Below are 22,179 nucleotides of genomic sequence, written 5' to 3'. Positions count from 1 at the left end.
GAATTATTTGGTACCAAGCAGACACCAGCGTACAAATTTTTTAATATGATATACATAAGATAAGTATGCGTCGCATAGGGTCAGCGGTAAAAAAGTATCGATTTCTAATATTTCAAGACGAGCCAAAAATTCATCGATTATACATTTTAATAGTACATTGATTATAGAATCTTTTGGTACCAAGCAGACACCAGCGTACAAATTTTTTAATATGATATACATAAAATAAGGATGCGTCGCACAGGGTCCGCGTCAAAAAAGTATCAATTTCTAATATTTTAAGAAGAGCCAAAAATTCATCGATTATACATTTTAATAGTACATTAATAACAGAATTATTTGGTACCAAGCAGACACCAGCGTACAAATTTTTTAATATGATATACATAAAATAAGGATGCGTCGCACAGGGTCCGCGTCAAAAAAGTATCAATTTCTAATATTTTAAGAAGAGCCAAAAATTCATCGATTATACATTTTAATAGTACATTAATAACAGAATTATTTGGTACCAAGCAGACACCAGCGTACAAATTTTTTAATATGATATACATAAAATAAGGATGCGTCATACAGGGTCCGAGTCAAAAAAGTATCAATTTCTAATATTTTAAGAAGAGCCAAAAATTCATCGATTATACATTTTAATAGTACATTAATAACAGAATTATTTGGTACCTAGCAGACACCAGCGTACAAATTTTTTAATATGATATACATAAGATAAGTATGCGTCGCATAGGGTCAGCGGTAAAAAAGTATCGATTTCTAATATTTTAAGACGAGCCAAAAATTCATCGATTATACATTTTAATAGTACATTGATTATAGAATCTTTTGGTACCAAGCAGACACCAGCGTACAAATGTTTTTATATGATATACATAAAATAAGGATGCGTCGCACAGGGTCCGCGTCAAAAAAGTATCAATTTCTAATATTTTAAGAAGAGCCAAAAATTCATCGATTATACATTTTAATAGTACATTAATAACAGAATTATTTGGTACCAAGCAGACACCAGCGTACAAATTTTTTAATATGATATACATAAGATAAGTATGCGTCGCATAGGGTCAGCGGTAAAAAAGTATCGATTTCTAATATTTTAAGACGAGCCAAAAATTCATCGATTATACATTTTAATAGTACATTGATTATAGAATCTTTTGGTACCAAGCAGACACCAGCGTACAAATTTTTTAATATGATATACATAAAATAATGATGCGTCGCACAGGGTCCGCGTCAAAAAAGTATCAATTTCTAATATTTTAAGAAGAGCCAAAAATTCATCGATTATACATTTTAATAGTACATTAATAACAGAATTATTTGGTACCAAGCAGACACCAGCGTACAAATTTTTTAATATGATATACATAAAATAAGGATGCGTCGCACAGGGTCCGCGTCAAAAAAGTATCAATTTCTAATATTTTAAGAAGAGCCAAAAATTCATCGATTATCATTTTAATAGTAAATTAATAACAGAATTATTTGGTACCAAGCAGACACCAGCGTACTAATTTTTTAATATGATATACATAAAATAAGGATGCGTCGCACAGGGTCCGAGTCAAAAAAGTATCAATTTCTAATATTTTAAGAAGAGCCAAAAATTCATCGATTATACATTTTAATAGTACATTAATAACAGAATTATTTGGTACCTAGCAGACACCAGCGTACAAATTTTTTAATATGATATACATAAGATAAGTATGCGTCGCATAGGGTCAGCGGTAAAAAAGTATCGATTTCTAATATTTTAAGACGAGCCGAAAATTCATCCATTATACATTTTAATAGTACAATGATTATAGAATCTTTTGGTACCAAGCAGACACCAGCGTACAAATTTTTTAATATGATATACATAAAATAAGGATGCGTCGCACAGGGTCCGCGTCAAAAAAGTATCAATTTCTAATATTTTAAGAAGAGCCAAAAATTCATCGATTATACATTTTAATAGTACATTAATAACAGAATTATTTGGTACCAAGCAGACACCAGCGTACAAATTTTTTAATATGATATACTTAAGATAAGGATGCGTCGCACAGGGTCCGCGTCAAAAAAGTATCAATTTCTAATATTTTAAGAAGAGCCAAAAATTCATCGATTATACATTTTAATAGTACATTAATAACAGAATTATTTGGTTCCAAGCAGACACCAGCGTACAAATTTTTTAATAAGATATACATAAGATAAGTATGCGTCGCATAGGGTCAGCGGTAAAAAAGTATCGATTTCTAATATTTTAAGACGAGCCAAAAATTCATCGATTATACATTTTAATAGTACATTGATTATAGAATCTTTTGGTACCAAGCAGACACCAGCGTACAAATTTTTTAATATGATATACATAAAATAAGGATGCGTCGCACAGGGTCCGCGTCAAAAAAGTATCAATTTCTAATATTTTAAGAAGAGCCAAAAATTCATCGATTATACATTTTAATAGTACATTAATAACAGAATTATTTGGTACCAAGCAGACACCAGCGTACAAATTTTTTAATATGATATACATAAGATAAGTATGCGTCGCATAGGGTCAGCGGTAAAAAAGTATCGATTTCTAATATTTTAAGACGAGCCAAAAATTCATCGATTATACATTTTAATAGTACATTGATTATAGAATCTTTTGGTACCAAGCAGACACCAGCGTACAAATTTTTTAATATGATATACATAAAATAAGGATGCGTCGCACAGGGTCCGCGTCAAAAAAGTATCAATTTCTAATATTTTAAGAAGAGCCAAAAATTCATCGATTATACATTTTAATAGTACATTAATAACAGAATTATTTGGTACCAAGCAGACACCAGCGTACAAATTTTTTAATATGATATACATAAGATAAGGATGCGTCGCACAGGGTCCGCGTCAAAAAAGTATCAATTTCTAATATTTTAAGAAGAGCCAAAAATTCATCGATTATACATTTTAATAGTACATTAATAACAGAATTATTTGGTTCCAAGCAGACACCAGCGTACAAATTTTTTAATATGATATACATAAGATAAGTATGCGTCGCATAGGGTCAGCGGTAAAAAAGTATCGATTTCTAATATTTTAAGACGAGCCAAAAATTCATCGATTATACATTTTAATAGTACATTGATTATAGAATCTTTTGGTACCAAGCAGACACCAGCGTACAAATTTTTTAATATGATATACATAAAATAAGGATGCGTCGCACAGGGTCCGCGTCAAAAAAGTATCAATTTCTAATATTTTAAGAAGAGCCAAAAATTCATCGATTATACATTTTAATAGTACATTAATAACAGAATTATTTGGTACCAAGCAGACACCAGCGTACAAATTTTTTAATATGATATACATAAGATAAGTATGCGTCGCATAGGGTCAGCGGTAAAAAAGTATCGATTTCTAATATTTCAAGACGAGCCAAAAATTCATCGATTATACATTTTAATAGTACATTCATTATAGAATCTTTTGGTACCAAGCAGACACCAGCGTACAAATTTTTTAATATGATATACATAAAATAAGGATGCGTCGCACAGGGTCCGCGTCAAAAAAGTATCAATTTCTAATATTTTAAGAAGAGCCAAAAATTCATCGATTATACATTTTAATAGTACATTAATAACAGAATTATTTGGTACCAAGCACACACAAGCGTACAAATTTTTTAATATGATATACATAAGATAAGTATGCGTCGCATAGGGTCAGCGGTAAAAAAGTATCGATTTCTAATATTTTAAGACGAGCCAAAAATTCATCGATTATACATTTTAATAGTACATTGATTATAGAATCTTTTGGTACCAAGCAGACACCAGCGTACAAATTTTTTAATATGATATACATAAAATAAGGATGCGTCGCACAGGGTCCGCGTCAAAAAAGTATCAATTTCTAATATTTTAAGAAGAGCCAAAAATTCATCGATTATACATTTTAATAGTACATTAATAACAGAATTATTTGGTACCAAGCAGACACCAGCGTACAAATTTTTTAATATGATATACATAAGATAAGTATGCGTCGCATAGGGTCAGCGGTAAAAAAGTATCGATTTCTAATATTTCAAGACGAGCCAAAAATTCATCGATTATACATTTTAATAGTACATTGATTATAGAATCTTTTGGTACCAAGCAGACACCAGCGTACAAATTTTTTAATATGATATACATAAAATAAGGATGCGTCGCACAGGGTCCGCGTCAAAAAAGTATCAATTTCTAATATTTTAAGAAGAGCCAAAAATTCATCGATTATACATTTTAATAGTACATTAATAACAGAATTATTTGGTACCAAGCAGACACCAGCGTACAAATTTTTTAATATGATATACATAAAATAAGGATGCGTCGCACAGGGTCCGCGTCAAAAAAGTATCAATTTCTAATATTTTAAGAAGAGCCAAAAATTCATCGATTATACATTTTAATAGTACATTAATAACAGAATTATTTGGTACCAAGCAGACACCAGCGTACAAATTTTTTAATATGATATACATAAAATAAGGATGCGTCATACAGGGTCCGAGTCAAAAAAGTATCAATTTCTAATATTTTAAGAAGAGCCAAAAATTCATCGATTATACATTTTAATAGTACATTAATAACAGAATTATTTGGTACCTAGCAGACACCAGCGTACAAATTTTTTAATATGATATACATAAGATAAGTATGCGTCGCATAGGGTCAGCGGTAAAAAAGTATCGATTTCTAATATTTTAAGACGAGCCAAAAATTCATCGATTATACATTTTAATAGTACATTGATTATAGAATCTTTTGGTACCAAGCAGACACCAGCGTACAAATGTTTTTATATGATATACATAAAATAAGGATGCGTCGCACAGGGTCCGCGTCAAAAAAGTATCAATTTCTAATATTTTAAGAAGAGCCAAAAATTCATCGATTATACATTTTAATAGTACATTAATAACAGAATTATTTGGTACCAAGCAGACACCAGCGTACAAATTTTTTAATATGATATACATAAGATAAGTATGCGTCGCATAGGGTCAGCGGTAAAAAAGTATCGATTTCTAATATTTTAAGACGAGCCAAAAATTCATCGATTATACATTTTAATAGTACATTGATTATAGAATCTTTTGGTACCAAGCAGACACCAGCGTACAAATTTTTTAATATGATATACATAAAATAATGATGCGTCGCACAGGGTCCGCGTCAAAAAAGTATCAATTTCTAATATTTTAAGAAGAGCCAAAAATTCATCGATTATACATTTTAATAGTACATTAATAACAGAATTATTTGGTACCAAGCAGACACCAGCGTACAAATTTTTTAATATGATATACATAAAATAAGGATGCGTCGCACAGGGTCCGCGTCAAAAAAGTATCAATTTCTAATATTTTAAGAAGAGCCAAAAATTCATCGATTATCATTTTAATAGTAAATTAATAACAGAATTATTTGGTACCAAGCAGACACCAGCGTACTAATTTTTTAATATGATATACATAAAATAAGGATGCGTCGCACAGGGTCCGAGTCAAAAAAGTATCAATTTCTAATATTTTAAGAAGAGCCAAAAATTCATCGATTATACATTTTAATAGTACATTAATAACAGAATTATTTGGTACCTAGCAGACACCAGCGTACAAATTTTTTAATATGATATACATAAGATAAGTATGCGTCGCATAGGGTCAGCGGTAAAAAAGTATCGATTTCTAATATTTTAAGACGAGCCGAAAATTCATCCATTATACATTTTAATAGTACAATGATTATAGAATCTTTTGGTACCAAGCAGACACCAGCGTACAAATTTTTTAATATGATATACATAAAATAAGGATGCGTCGCACAGGGTCCGCGTCAAAAAAGTATCAATTTCTAATATTTTAAGAAGAGCCAAAAATTCATCGATTATACATTTTAATAGTACATTAATAACAGAATTATTTGGTACCAAGCAGACACCAGCGTACAAATTTTTTAATATGATATACATAAGATAAGGATGCGTCGCACAGGGTCCGCGTCAAAAAAGTATCAATTTCTAATATTTTAAGAAGAGCCAAAAATTCATCGATTATACATTTTAATAGTACATTAATAACAGAATTATTTGGTTCCAAGCAGACACCAGCGTACAAATTTTTTAATATGATATACATAAGATAAGTATGCGTCGCATAGGGTCAGCGGTAAAAAAGTATCGATTTCTAATATTTTAAGACGAGCCAAAAATTCATCGATTATACATTTTAATAGTACATTGATTATAGAATCTTTTGGTACCAAGCAGACACCAGCGTACAAATTTTTTAATATGATATACATAAAATAAGGATGCGTCGCACAGGGTCCGCGTCAAAAAAGTATCAATTTCTAATATTTTAAGAAGAGCCAAAAATTCATCGATTATACATTTTAATAGTACATTAATAACAGAATTATTTGGTACCAAGCAGACACCAGCGTACAAATTTTTTAATATGATATACATAAGATAAGTATGCGTCGCATAGGGTCAGCGGTAAAAAAGTATCGATTTCTAATATTTTAAGACGAGCCAAAAATTCATCGATTATACATTTTAATAGTACATTGATTATAGAATCTTTTGGTACCAAGCAGACACCAGCGTACAAATTTTTTAATATGATATACATAAAATAAGGATGCGTCGCACAGGGTCGGCGTCAAAAAAGTATCAATTTCTAATATTTTAAGAAGAGCCAAAAATTCATCGATTATACATTTTAATAGTACATTAATAACAGAATTATTTGGTACCAAGCAGACACCAGCGTACAAATTTTTTAATATGATATACATAAAATAAGGATGCGTCGCACAGGGTCCGCGTCAAAAAAGTATCAATTTCTAATATTTTAAGAAGAGCCAAATATTCATCGATTATACATTTTAATAGTACATTAATAACAGAATTATTTGGTACCAAGCAGACACCAGCGTACAAATTTTTTAATATGATATACATAAAATAAGGATGCGTCGCACAGGGTCCGAGTCAAAAAAGTATCAATTTCTAATATTTTAAGAAGAGCCAAAAATTCATCGATTATACATTTTAATAGTACATTAATAACAGAATTATTTGGTACCTAGCAGACACCAGCGTACAAATTTTTTAATATGATATACATAAGATAAGTATGCGTCGCATAGGGTCAGCGGTAAAAAAGTATCGATTTCTAATATATTAAGACGAGCCAAAAATTCATCGATTATACATTTTAATAGTACATTGATTATAGAATCTTTTGGTACCAAGCAGACACCAGCGTACAAATTTTTTAATATGATATACATGAAATAAGGATGCGTCGCACAGGGTCCGCGTCAAAAAAGTATGAATTTCTAATATTTTAAGAAGAGCCAAAAATTCATCGATTATACATTTTAATAGTACATTAATAACAGAATTATTTGGTACCAAGCAGACACCAGCGTACAAATTTTTTAATATGATATACATAAGATAAGTATGCGTCGCATAGGGTCAGCGGTAAAAAAGTATCGATTTCTAATATTTTAAGACGAGCCGAAAATTCATCGATTATACATTTTAATAGTACATTGATTATAGAATCTTTTGGTACCAAGCAGACACCAGCGTACAAATTTTTTAATATGATATACATAAAATAAGGATGCGTCGCACAGGGTCCGCGTCAAAAAAGTATCAATTTCTAATATTTTAAGAAGAGCCAAAAATTCATCGATTATACATTTTAATAGTACATTAATGACAGAATTATTTGGTACCAAGCAGACACCAGCGTACAAATTTTTTAATATGATATACATAAAATAAGGATGCGTCGCACAGGGTCCGCGTCATAAAAGTATCCATTTCTAATATTTTAAGAAGAGCCAAAAATTCATCGATTATACATTTTAATAGTACATTGATTATAGAATATTTTGGTACCATGCAGACACTAGCGTACAAATTTTTTAATACAATGAACATAAAATAAGGATGCGTCGCACAGGGTCCGCGTCAAAACAGTATGGATTTCCAATATTTTAAGACGAGCCAAAAATTCATCGATTATACATTTTAATAGTACATTGATTACAGAATTATTTGATACCAAGCAGACACCAGCGTAAAAATTTTTTAATATGATATACATAAAATAAGGATGCGTCGCACAGGGTCCGCGTCAAAAAAGTATCAATTTCTAATATTTTAAGAAGAGCCAAAAATTCATCGATTATACATTTTAATAGTACATTAATAACAGAATTATTTGGTACCAAGCAGACACCAGCGTACAAATTTTTTAATATGATATACATAAGATAAGTATGCGTCGCATAGGGTCAGCGGTAAAAAAGTATCGATTTCTAATATTTTAAGACGAGCCAAAAATTCATCGATTATACATTTTAATAGTACATTGATTATAGAATCTTTTGGTACCAAGCAGACACCAGCGTACAAATTTTTTAATATGATATACATAAAATATGGATGCGTCGCATAGGGTCCGCGTCAAAAAAGTATCAATTTCTAATATTTTAAGAAGAGCCAAAAATTCATCGATTATACATTTTAATAGTACATTAATAACAGAATTATTTGGTACCAAGCAGACACCAGCGTACAAATTTTTTAATATGATATACATAAGATAAGTATGCGTCGCATAGGGTCAGCCGTAAAAAAGTATCGATTTCTAATATTTTAAGACGAGCCAAAAATTCATCGATTATACATTTTAATAGTACATTGATTATAGAATCTTTTGGTACCAAGCAGACACCAGCGTACAAATTTTTTAATATGATATACATAAGATATGTATGCGTCGCATAGGGTCAGCGGTAAAAAAGTATCAATTTCTAATATTTTAAGACGAGCCAAAAATTCATCGATTATACATTTTAATAGTACATTGATTATTGAATCTTTTGGTACCAAGCAGACACCAGCGTACAAATTTTTTAATATGATATACATAAAATATGGATGCGTCGCACAGGGTCCGCGTCAAAAAAGTATCAATTTCTAATATTTTAAGAAGAGCCAAAAATTCATCGATTATCCATTTTAATAGTACATTAATAACAGAATTATTTGGTACCAAGCAGACACCAGCGTACAAATTTTTTAATATGATATACATAAGATAAGTATGCGTCGCATAGGGTCAGCGGTAAAAAAGTATCGATTTCTAATATTTTAAGACGAGCCAAAAATTCATCGATTATACATTTTAATAGTACATTGATTATAGAATCTTTTGGTACCAAGCAGACACCAGCGTACAAATTTTTTAATATGATATACATAAAATAAGGATGCGTCGCACATGGTCCGCGTCAAAAAAGTATCAATTTCTAATATTTTAAGAAGAGCCAAAAATTCATCGATTATACATTTTAATAGTACATTAATAACAGAATTATTTGGTACCAAGCAGACACCAGCGTACAAATTTTTTAATATGATATACATAAGATAAGTATGCGTCGCATAGGGTCAGCGGTAAAAAAGTATCGATTTCTAATATTTTAAGACGAGCCAAAAATTCATCGATTATACATTTTAATAGTACATTGATTATAGAATCTTTTGGTACCAAGCAGACACCAGCGTACAAATTTTTTAATATGATATACATAAAATAAGGATGCGTCGCACAGGGTCCGCGTCAAAAAAGTATCAATTTCTAATATTTTAAGAAGAGCCAAAAATTCATCGATTATACATTTTAATAGTACATTAATAACAGAATTATTTGGTACCAAGCAGACACCAGCGTACAAATTTTTTAATATGATATACATAAGATAAGTATGCGTCGCATAGGGTCAGCGGTAAAAAAGTATCGATTTCTAATATTTCAAGACGAGCCAAAAATTCATCGATTATACATTTTAATAGTACATTCATTATAGAATCTTTTGGTACCAAGCAGACACCAGCGTACAAATTTTTTAATATGATATACATAAAATAAGGATGCGTCGCACAGGGTCCGCGTCAAAAAAGTATCAATTTCTAATATTTTAAGAAGAGCCAAAAATTCATCGATTATACATTTTAATAGTACATTAATAACAGAATTATTTGGTACCAAGCACACACAAGCGTACAAATTTTTTAATATGATATACATAAGATAAGTATGCGTCGCATAGGGTCAGCGGTAAAAAAGTATCGATTTCTAATATTTTAAGACGAGCCAAAAATTCATCGATTATACATTTTAATAGTACATTGATTATAGAATCTTTTGGTACCAAGCAGACACCAGCGTACAAATTTTTTAATATGATATACATAAAATAAGGATGCGTCGCACAGGGTCCGCGTCAAAAAAGTATCAATTTCTAATATTTTAAGAAGAGCCAAAAATTCATCGATTATACATTTTAATAGTACATTAATAACAGAATTATTTGGTACCAAGCAGACACCAGCGTACAAATTTTTTAATATGATATACATAAGATAAGTATGCGTCGCATAGGGTCAGCGGTAAAAAAGTATCGATTTCTAATATTTCAAGACGAGCCAAAAATTCATCGATTATACATTTTAATAGTACATTGATTATAGAATCTTTTGGTACCAAGCAGACACCAGCGTACAAATTTTTTAATATGATATACATAAAATAAGGATGCGTCGCACAGGGTCCGCGTCAAAAAAGTATCAATTTCTAATATTTTAAGAAGAGCCAAAAATTCATCGATTATACATTTTAATAGTACATTAATAACAGAATTATTTGGTACCAAGCAGACACCAGCGTACAAATTTTTTAATATGATATACATAAAATAAGGATGCGTCGCACAGGGTCCGCGTCAAAAAAGTATCAATTTCTAATATTTTAAGAAGAGCCAAAAATTCATCGATTATACATTTTAATAGTACATTAATAACAGAATTATTTGGTACCAAGCAGACACCAGCGTACAAATTTTTTAATATGATATACATAAAATAAGGATGCGTCATACAGGGTCCGAGTCAAAAAAGTATCAATTTCTAATATTTTAAGAAGAGCCAAAAATTCATCGATTATACATTTTAATAGTACATTAATAACAGAATTATTTGGTACCTAGCAGACACCAGCGTACAAATTTTTTAATATGATATACATAAGATAAGTATGCGTCGCATAGGGTCAGCGGTAAAAAAGTATCGATTTCTAATATTTTAAGACGAGCCAAAAATTCATCGATTATACATTTTAATAGTACATTGATTATAGAATCTTTTGGTACCAAGCAGACACCAGCGTACAAATGTTTTTATATGATATACATAAAATAAGGATGCGTCGCACAGGGTCCGCGTCAAAAAAGTATCAATTTCTAATATTTTAAGAAGAGCCAAAAATTCATCGATTATACATTTTAATAGTACATTAATAACAGAATTATTTGGTACCAAGCAGACACCAGCGTACAAATTTTTTAATATGATATACATAAGATAAGTATGCGTCGCATAGGGTCAGCGGTAAAAAAGTATCGATTTCTAATATTTTAAGACGAGCCAAAAATTCATCGATTATACATTTTAATAGTACATTGATTATAGAATCTTTTGGTACCAAGCAGACACCAGCGTACAAATTTTTTAATATGATATACATAAAATAATGATGCGTCGCACAGGGTCCGCGTCAAAAAAGTATCAATTTCTAATATTTTAAGAAGAGCCAAAAATTCATCGATTATACATTTTAATAGTACATTAATAACAGAATTATTTGGTACCAAGCAGACACCAGCGTACAAATTTTTTAATATGATATACATAAAATAAGGATGCGTCGCACAGGGTCCGCGTCAAAAAAGTATCAATTTCTAATATTTTAAGAAGAGCCAAAAATTCATCGATTATCATTTTAATAGTAAATTAATAACAGAATTATTTGGTACCAAGCAGACACCAGCGTACTAATTTTTTAATATGATATACATAAAATAAGGATGCGTCGCACAGGGTCCGAGTCAAAAAAGTATCAATTTCTAATATTTTAAGAAGAGCCAAAAATTCATCGATTATACATTTTAATAGTACATTAATAACAGAATTATTTGGTACCTAGCAGACACCAGCGTACAAATTTTTTAATATGATATACATAAGATAAGTATGCGTCGCATAGGGTCAGCGGTAAAAAAGTATCGATTTCTAATATTTTAAGACGAGCCGAAAATTCATCCATTATACATTTTAATAGTACAATGATTATAGAATCTTTTGGTACCAAGCAGACACCAGCGTACAAATTTTTTAATATGATATACATAAAATAAGGATGCGTCGCACAGGGTCCGCGTCAAAAAAGTATCAATTTCTAATATTTTAAGAAGAGCCAAAAATTCATCGATTATACATTTTAATAGTACATTAATAACAGAATTATTTGGTACCAAGCAGACACCAGCGTACAAATTTTTTAATATGATATACATAAGATAAGGATGCGTCGCACAGGGTCCGCGTCAAAAAAGTATCAATTTCTAATATTTTAAGAAGAGCCAAAAATTCATCGATTATACATTTTAATAGTACATTAATAACAGAATTATTTGGTTCCAAGCAGACACCAGCGTACAAATTTTTTAATATGATATACATAAGATAAGTATGCGTCGCATAGGGTCAGCGGTAAAAAAGTATCGATTTCTAATATTTTAAGACGAGCCAAAAATTCATCGATTATACATTTTAATAGTACATTGATTATAGAATCTTTTGGTACCAAGCAGACACCAGCGTACAAATTTTTTAATATGATATACATAAAATAAGGATGCGTCGCACAGGGTCCGCGTCAAAAAAGTATCAATTTCTAATATTTTAAGAAGAGCCAAAAATTCATCGATTATACATTTTAATAGTACATTAATAACAGAATTATTTGGTACCAAGCAGACACCAGCGTACAAATTTTTTAATATGATATACATAAGATAAGTATGCGTCGCATAGGGTCAGCGGTAAAAAAGTATCGATTTCTAATATTTTAAGACGAGCCAAAAATTCATCGATTATACATTTTAATAGTACATTGATTATAGAATCTTTTGGTACCAAGCAGACACCAGCGTACAAATTTTTTAATATGATATACATAAAATAAGGATGCGTCGCACAGGGTCCGCGTCAAAAAAGTATCAATTTCTAATATTTTAAGAAGAGCCAAAAATTCATCGATTATACATTTTAATAGTACATTAATAACAGAATTATTTGGTACCAAGCAGACACCAGCGTACAAATTTTTTAATATGATATACATAAAATAAGGATGCGTCGCACAGGGTCCGCGTCAAAAAAGTATCAATTTCTAATATTTTAAGAAGAGCCAAATATTCATCGATTATACATTTTAATAGTACATTAATAACAGAATTATTTGGTACCAAGCAGACACCAGCGTACAAATTTTTTAATATGATATACATAAAATAAGGATGCGTCGCACAGGGTCCGAGTCAAAAAAGTATCAATTTCTAATATTTTAAGAAGAGCCAAAAATTCATCGATTATACATTTTAATAGTACATTAATAACAGAATTATTTGGTACCTAGCAGACACCAGCGTACAAATTTTTTAATATGATATACATAAGATAAGTATGCGTCGCATAGGGTCAGCGGTAAAAAAGTATCGATTTCTAATATATTAAGACGAGCCAAAAATTCATCGATTATACATTTTAATAGTACATTGATTATAGAATCTTTTGGTACCAAGCAGACACCAGCGTACAAATTTTTTAATATGATATACATGAAATAAGGATGCGTCGCACAGGGTCCGCGTCAAAAAAGTATGAATTTCTAATATTTTAAGAAGAGCCAAAAATTCATCGATTATACATTTTAATAGTACATTAATAACAGAATTATTTGGTACCAAGCAGACACCAGCGTACAAATTTTTTAATATGATATACATAAGATAAGTATGCGTCGCATAGGGTCAGCGGTAAAAAAGTATCGATTTCTAATATTTTAAGACGAGCCGAAAATTCATCGATTATACATTTTAATAGTACATTGATTATAGAATCTTTTGGTACCAAGCAGACACCAGCGTACAAATTTTTTAATATGATATACATAAAATAAGGATGCGTCGCACAGGGTCCGCGTCAAAAAAGTATCAATTTCTAATATTTTAAGAAGAGCCAAAAATTCATCGATTATACATTTTAATAGTACATTAATAACAGAATTATTTGGTACCAAGCAGACACCAGCGTACAAATTTTTTAATATGATATACATAAAATAAGGATGCGTCGCACAGGGTCCGCGTCAAAAAAGTATCAATTTCTAATATTTTAAGAAGAGCCAAAAATTCATCGATTATACATTTTAATAGTACATTAATGACAGAATTATTTGGTACCAAGCAGACACCAGCGTACAAATTTTTTAATATGATATACATAAAATAAGGATGCGTCGCACAGGGTCCGCGTCATAAAAGTATCAATTTCTAATATTTTAAGAAGAGCCAAAAATTCATCGATTATACATTTTAATAGTACATTGATTATAGAATATTTTGGTACCATGCAGACACTAGCGTACAAATTTTTTAATACAATGAACATAAAATAAGGATGCGTCGCACAGGGTCCGCGTCAAAACAGTATGGATTTCCAATATTTTAAGACGAGCCAAAAATTCATCGATTATACATTTTAATAGTACATTGATTACAGAATTATTTGATACCAAGCAGACACCAGCGTAAAAATTTTTTAATATGATATACATAAAATAAGGATGCGTCGCACAGGGTCCGCGTCAAAAAAGTATCAATTTCTAATATTTTAAGAAGAGCCAAAAATTCATCGATTATACATTTTAATAGTACATTAATAACAGAATTATTTGGTACCAAGCAGACACCAGCGTACAAATTTTTTAATATGATATACATAAGATAAGTATGCGTCGCATAGGGTCAGCGGTAAAAAAGTATCGATTTCTAATATTTTAAGACGAGCCAAAAATTCATCGATTATACATTTTAATAGTACATTGATTATAGAATCTTTTGGTACCAAGCAGACACCAGCGTACAAATTTTTTAATATGATATACATAAAATATGGATGCGTCGCACAGGGTCCGCGTCAAAAAAGTATCAATTTCTAATATTTTAAGAAGAGCCAAAAATTCATCGATTATACATTTTAATAGTACATTAATAACAGAATTATTTGGTACCAAGCAGACACCAGCGTACAAATTTTTTAATATGATATACATAAGATAAGTATGCGTCGCATAGGGTCAGCCGTAAAAAAGTATCGATTTCTAATATTTTAAGACGAGCCAAAAATTCATCGATTATACATTTTAATAGTACATTGATTATAGAATCTTTTGGTACCAAGCAGACACCAGCGTACAAATTTTTTAATATGATATACATAAGATATGTATGCGTCGCATAGGGTCAGCGGTAAAAAAGTATCAATTTCTAATATTTTAAGACGAGCCAAAAATTCATCGATTATACATTTTAATAGTACATTGATTATTGAATCTTTTGGTACCAAGCAGACACCAGCGTACAAATTTTTTAATATGATATACATAAAATATGGATGCGTCGCACAGGGTCCGCGTCAAAAAAGTATCAATTTCTAATATTTTAAGAAGAGCCAAAAATTCATCGATTATCCATTTTAATAGTACATTAATAACAGAATTATTTGGTACCAAGCAGACACCAGCGTACAAATTTTTTAATATGATATACATAAGATAAGTATGCGTCGCATAGGGTCAGCGGTAAAAAAGTATCGATTTCTAATATTTTAAGACGAGCCAAAAATTCATCGATTATACATTTTAATAGTACATTGATTATAGAATCTTTTGGTACCAAGCAGACACCAGCGTACAAATTTTTTAATATGATATACATAAAATAAGGATGCGTCGCACATGGTCCGCGTCAAAAAAGTATCAATTTCTAATATTTTAAGAAGAGCCAAAAATTCATCGATTATACATTTTAATAGTACATTAATAACAGAATTATTTGGTACCAAGCAGACACCAGCGTACAAATTTTTTAATATGATATACATAAGATAAGTATGCGTCGCATAGGGTCAGCGGTAAAAAAGTATCGATTTCTAATATTTTAAGACGAGCCAAAAATTCATCGATTATACATTTTAATAGTACATTGATTATAGAATCTTTTGGTACCAAGCAGACACCAGCGTACAAATTTTTTAATATGATATACATAAAATAAGGATGCGTCGCACAGAGTCCGCGTCAAAAAAGTATCAATTTCTAATATTTTAAGAAGAGCCAAAAATTCATCGATTATACATTTTAATAGTACATTAATAACAGAATTATTTGGTACCTAGCAGACACCAGCGTACAAATTTTTTAATATGATATACATAAGATAAGTATGCGTCGCATAGGGTCAGCGGTAAAAAAGTATCGATTTCTAATATATTAAGACGAGCCAAAAATTCATCGATTATACATTTTAATAGTACATTGATTATAGAATCTTTTGGTACCAAGCAGACACCAGCGTACAAATTTTTTAATATGATATACATGAAATAAGGATGCGTCGCACAGGGTCCGCGTCAAAAAAGTATGAATTTCTAATATTTTAAGAAGAGCCAAAAATTCATCGATTATACATTTTAATAGTACATTAATAACAGAATTATTTGGTACCAAGCAGACACCAGCGTACAAATTTTTTAATATGATATACATAAGATAAGTATGCGTCGCATAGGGTCAGCGGTAAAAAAGTATCGATTTCTAATATTTTAAGACGAGCCGAAAATTCATCGATTATACATTTTAATAGTACATTGATTATAGAATCTTTTGGTACCAAGCAGACACCAGCGTACAAATTTTTTAATATGATATACATAAAATAAGGATGCGTCGCACAGGGTCCGCGTCAAAAAAGTATCAATTTCTAATATTTTAAGAAGAGCCAAAAATTCATCGATTATACATTTTAATAGTACATTAATAACAGAATTATTTGGTACCAAGCAGACACCAGCGTACAAATTTTTTAATATGATATACATAAAATAAGGATGCGTCGCACAGGGTCCGCGTCAAAAAAGTATCAATTTCTAATATTTTAAGAAGAGCCAAAAATTCATCGATTATACATTTTAATAGTACATTAATGACAGAATTATTTGGTACCAAGCAGACACCAGCGTACAAATTTTTTAATATGATATACATAAAATAAGGATGCGTCGCACAGGGTCCGCGTCATAAAAGTATCAATTTCTAATATTTTAAGAAGAGCCAAAAATTCATCTATTATACATTTTAATAGTACATTGATTATAGAATATTTTGGTACCATGCAGACACTAGCGTACAAATTTTTTAATACAATGAACATAAAATAAGGATGCGTCGCACAGGGTCCGCGTCAAAACAGTATGGATTTCCAATATTTTAAGACGAGCCAAAAATTCATCGATTATACATTTTAATAGTACATTGATTACAGAATTATTTGATACCAAGCAGACACCAGCGTAAAAATTTTTTAATATGATATACATAAAATAAGGATGCGTCGCACAGGGTCCGCGTCAAAAAAGTATCAATTTCTAATATTTTAAGAAGAGCCAAAAATTCATCGATTATACATTTTAATAGTACATTAATAACAGAATTATTTGGTACCAAGCAGACACCAGCGTACAAATTTTTTAATATGATATACATAAGATAAGTATGCGTCGCATAGGGTCAGCGGTAAAAAAGTATCGATTTCTAATATTTTAAGACGAGCCAAAAATTCATCGATTATACATTTTAATAGTACATTGATTATAGAATCTTTTGGTACCAAGCAGACACCAGCGTACAAATTTTTTAATATGATATACATAAAATATGGATGCGTCGCACAGGGTCCGCGTCAAAAAAGTATCAATTTCTAATATTTTAAGAAGAGCCAAAATTCATCGATTATACATTTTAATAGTACATTAATAACAGAATTATTTGGTACCAAGCAGACACCAGCGTACAAATTTTTTAATATGATATACATAAGATAAGTATGCGTCGCATAGGGTCAGCCGTAAAAAAGTATCGATTTCTAATATTTTAAGACGAGCCAAAAATTCATCGATTATACATTTTAATAGTACATTGATTATAGAATCTTTTGGTACCAAGCAGACACCAGCGTACAAATTTTTTAATATGATATACATAAGATATGTATGCGTCGCATAGGGTCAGCGGTAAAAAAGTATCAATTTCTAATATTTTAAGACGAGCCAAAAATTCATCGATTATACATTTTAATAGTACATTGATTATAGAATCTTTTGGTACCAAGCAGACACCAGCGTACAAATTTTTTAATATGATATACATAAAATATGGATGCGTCGCACAGGGTCCGCGTCAAAAAAGTATCAATTTCTAATATTTTAAGAAGAGCCAAAAATTCATCGATTATCCATTTTAATAGTACATTAATAACAGAATTATTTGGTACCAAGCAGACACCAGCGTACAAATTTTTTAATATGATATACATAAGATAAGTATGCGTCGCATAGGGTCAGCGGTAAAAAAGTATGGATTTCTAATATTTTAAGACGAGCCAAAAATTCATCGATTATACATTTTAATAGTACATTGATTATAGAATCTTTTGGTACCAAGCAGACACCAGCGTACAAATTTTTTAATATGATATACATAAAATAAGGATGCGTCGCACATGGTCCGCGTCAAAAAAGTATCAATTTCTAATATTTTAAGAAGAGCCAAAAATTCATCGATTATACATTTTAATAGTACATTAATAATAGAATTATTTGGTACCAAGCAGACACCAGCGTACAAATTTTTTAATATGATATACATAAGATAAGTATGCGTCGCATAGGGTCAGCGGTAAAAAAGTATCGATTTCTAATATTTTAAGACGAGCCAAAAATTCATCGATTATACATTTTAATAGTACATTGATTATAGAATCTTTTGGTACCAAGCAGACACCAGCGTACAAATTTTTTAATATGATATACATAAAATAAGGATGCGTCGCACAGAGTCCGCGTCAAAAAAGTATCAATTTCTAATATTTTAAGAAGAGCCAAAAATTCATCGATTATACATTTTAATAGTACATTAATAACAGAATTATTTGGTACCAAGCAGACACCAGCGTACAAATTTTTTAATATGATATACATAAGATAAAGATGCGTCGCATAGGGTCAGCGGTAAAAAAGTATCGATTTCTAATATTTTAAGACGAGCCAAAAATTCATCGATTATACATTTTAATAGTACATTGATTATAGAATCTTTTGGTACCAAGCAGACACCAGCATACAAATTTTTTAATATGATATACATAAAATAAGGATGCGTCGCACAGGGTCCGCGTCAAAAAAGTATCAATTTCTAATATTTTAAGAAGAGCCAAAAATTCATCGATTATACATTTTAATAGTACATTGATTACAGAATCATTTGGTACCAAACAGACACCAGCGTACAAATTTTTTAACTTGATAAACATAAAATAAGGTTGCGTTGCATAGGGTCAGCGGTAAAAAGTATCGATTTCCAATATTTTGAGACGAGCCAAAAATTCATCGATTTTACATTTTAATAGTACATTGATTACAGAATTATTTGATACCAAGCAGACACCAGCGTACAAATTTTTTAATTTGATAAACATAAAATAAGGATGCGTCGCACTGTGTCCGCGTCAAAAAAGTATCAATTTCTAATATTTTAAGAAGAGCCAAAAATTCATCGATTATACATTTTAATAGTACATTAATAACAGAATTATTTGGTACCAAGCAGACACCAGCGTACAAATTTTTTAATATGATATACATAAAATAAGGATGCGTCGCACAGGGTCCGCGTCAAGAAAGTATAAATTTCTACTTTTTCAAGACGAGCCAAAAATTCATCGATTATACATTTTATTAGTACATTGATTACAGAATCTTTTGGTACCAAGCAGACAACAGCATATAAACTTTTTCATTTGCTATACATAAATTAAGAATGCGTCGCATAGGGTCAGCGGTAAAAAAGTATCGATTTCTAATATTTTAAGACGAGCCAAAAATTCATCGATTATACATTTTAATAGTACATTGATTATAGAATCATTTGGTACCAAACAGACACCAGCGTACAAATTTTTTAACTTGATATACATAAATTAAAGATGCGTCGCATAGGGTCACCGGCATAAATGTATTAATTTCTAATATTTTAAGACGAGCCAAAAATTCATCGATTATACATTTTAATAGTACATTGATTATAGAATCTTTTTGTACCAAGCAGACACCAGCGTACAAATTTTTTAATATGATATACATAAAATAAGGATGCGTCGCACAGGGTCCGCGTCAGAAAAGTATCAATTTCTAATATTTTAAGAAGAGCCAAAAATTCATCGATTATACATTTTAATAGTACATTAATAACAGAATTATTTGGTACCAAGCAGACACCAGCGTACAAATTTTTTAATATGATATACATAAGATAAGGATGCGTCGCATAGCGTTAGCGGTAAAAAAGTATCGATTTCTAATATTTTAAGACGAGCCAAAAATTCATCGATTATACATTTTAATAGTACATTGATTATAGAATATTTTGGTACCATGCAGACACTAGCGTACAAATTTTTTAATACAATAAACATAAAATAAGGATGCGTCGCACAGGGTCCGCGTCAAAACAGTATGGATTTCCAATATTTTAAGACGAGCCAAAAATTCATCGATTATACATTTTAATAGTACATTGATTACAGAAATATTTGATACCAAGCAGACACCAGCGTACAAATTTTTTAATATGATATACATAAAATAAGGATGCGTCGCACAGGGTCCGCGTCAAAAAAGTATCAATTTCTAATATTTTAAGAAGAGCCAAAAATTCATCGATTATACATTTTAATAGTACATTAATAACAGAATTATTTGGTACCAAGCAGACACCAGCGTACAAATTTTTAATATGATATACATAAAATAAGGATGCGTCGCATAGGGTCAGCGGCAAAAAAGTATCCATTTCTAATATTTTAAGACGAGCCAAAAATTCATCGATTATACATTTTAATAGTACATTGATTACAGAATCTTTTGGTACCATGCAGACACCAGCGTACAAATTTTTTAATACGATAAACATAAAATAAGGATGCGTCGCACAGGGTCCGCGTCAAAAAAGTATCGATATCTTATATTTTAAGACGAGCCAAAAATTCATCGATTATACATTTTAATAGTACATTGATTACAGAATCTTTTCGTACCATGCAGACACCAGCGTACAAATTTTTTAATACGTTCCTTCCTTTCTGTAAAAAAGGCATGTTAAGTCGATTCTCGAAAGCCTCGAATTATTGTTGCCTCTTTTCCGCAATGCTGATTGGTTCTCTGTCGATTCGCGTTGTGTGTTATATTCGTAGCATCGAAAGACTGTCTTCGCGAGGGTTAACATTTAGCAGTTTGATCAAAATAAAATTAAATAAAATAATAATGTTTTAAATAATATGTGATAATACTTTAAGCTTAATTAATATTTTTGACATTCGCGTTGTGTGTTATATTCGTTGCATCGAAAGGCTGTCATCGCGAGGGTTAGAAGTTAGCAGTTTGACAGTTAGTCTAAAATAATATTAAATAAAATAATAATATGTTTTAAATAATATGTGATAATACTTTAAGCTTGATTAATTTTTTTGACATTCGCGTTGTGTGTTATATTCGTTGCATCGAAAGGCTGTCATCGCGAGGGTTAGCAGTTAGCAGTTTGACAGTTAGTCTAAAATAATATTAAATAAAATAATAATATGTTTTAAGTAATATGTGATAATACTTTAAGCTTGATTAATATTTTTGACATTCGCGTTGTATATTATATTCGTAGCATCGAAAGGCTGTCATCGCGAGGGTTAGCAGTTAGCAGTTTGACAGTTAGTCCAAAAAGTAAAATAAGATAATAATGTTTTAAATAATATGTTATTATACTTTAAACTTGATTAATATTTTGGCGGAAAAAAGGCAAAA

This window comes from Prenolepis imparis, unplaced genomic scaffold (assembly GCF_030444845.1).
Source record: "Prenolepis imparis isolate NDT839.2.m4 unplaced genomic scaffold, iyPreImpa1.0 SCAF_3, whole genome shotgun sequence".
NCBI classification, from domain to species: Eukaryota; Metazoa; Arthropoda; class Insecta; order Hymenoptera; family Formicidae; genus Prenolepis; species Prenolepis imparis.
This window is presented reverse-complemented; position numbering follows the sequence as displayed.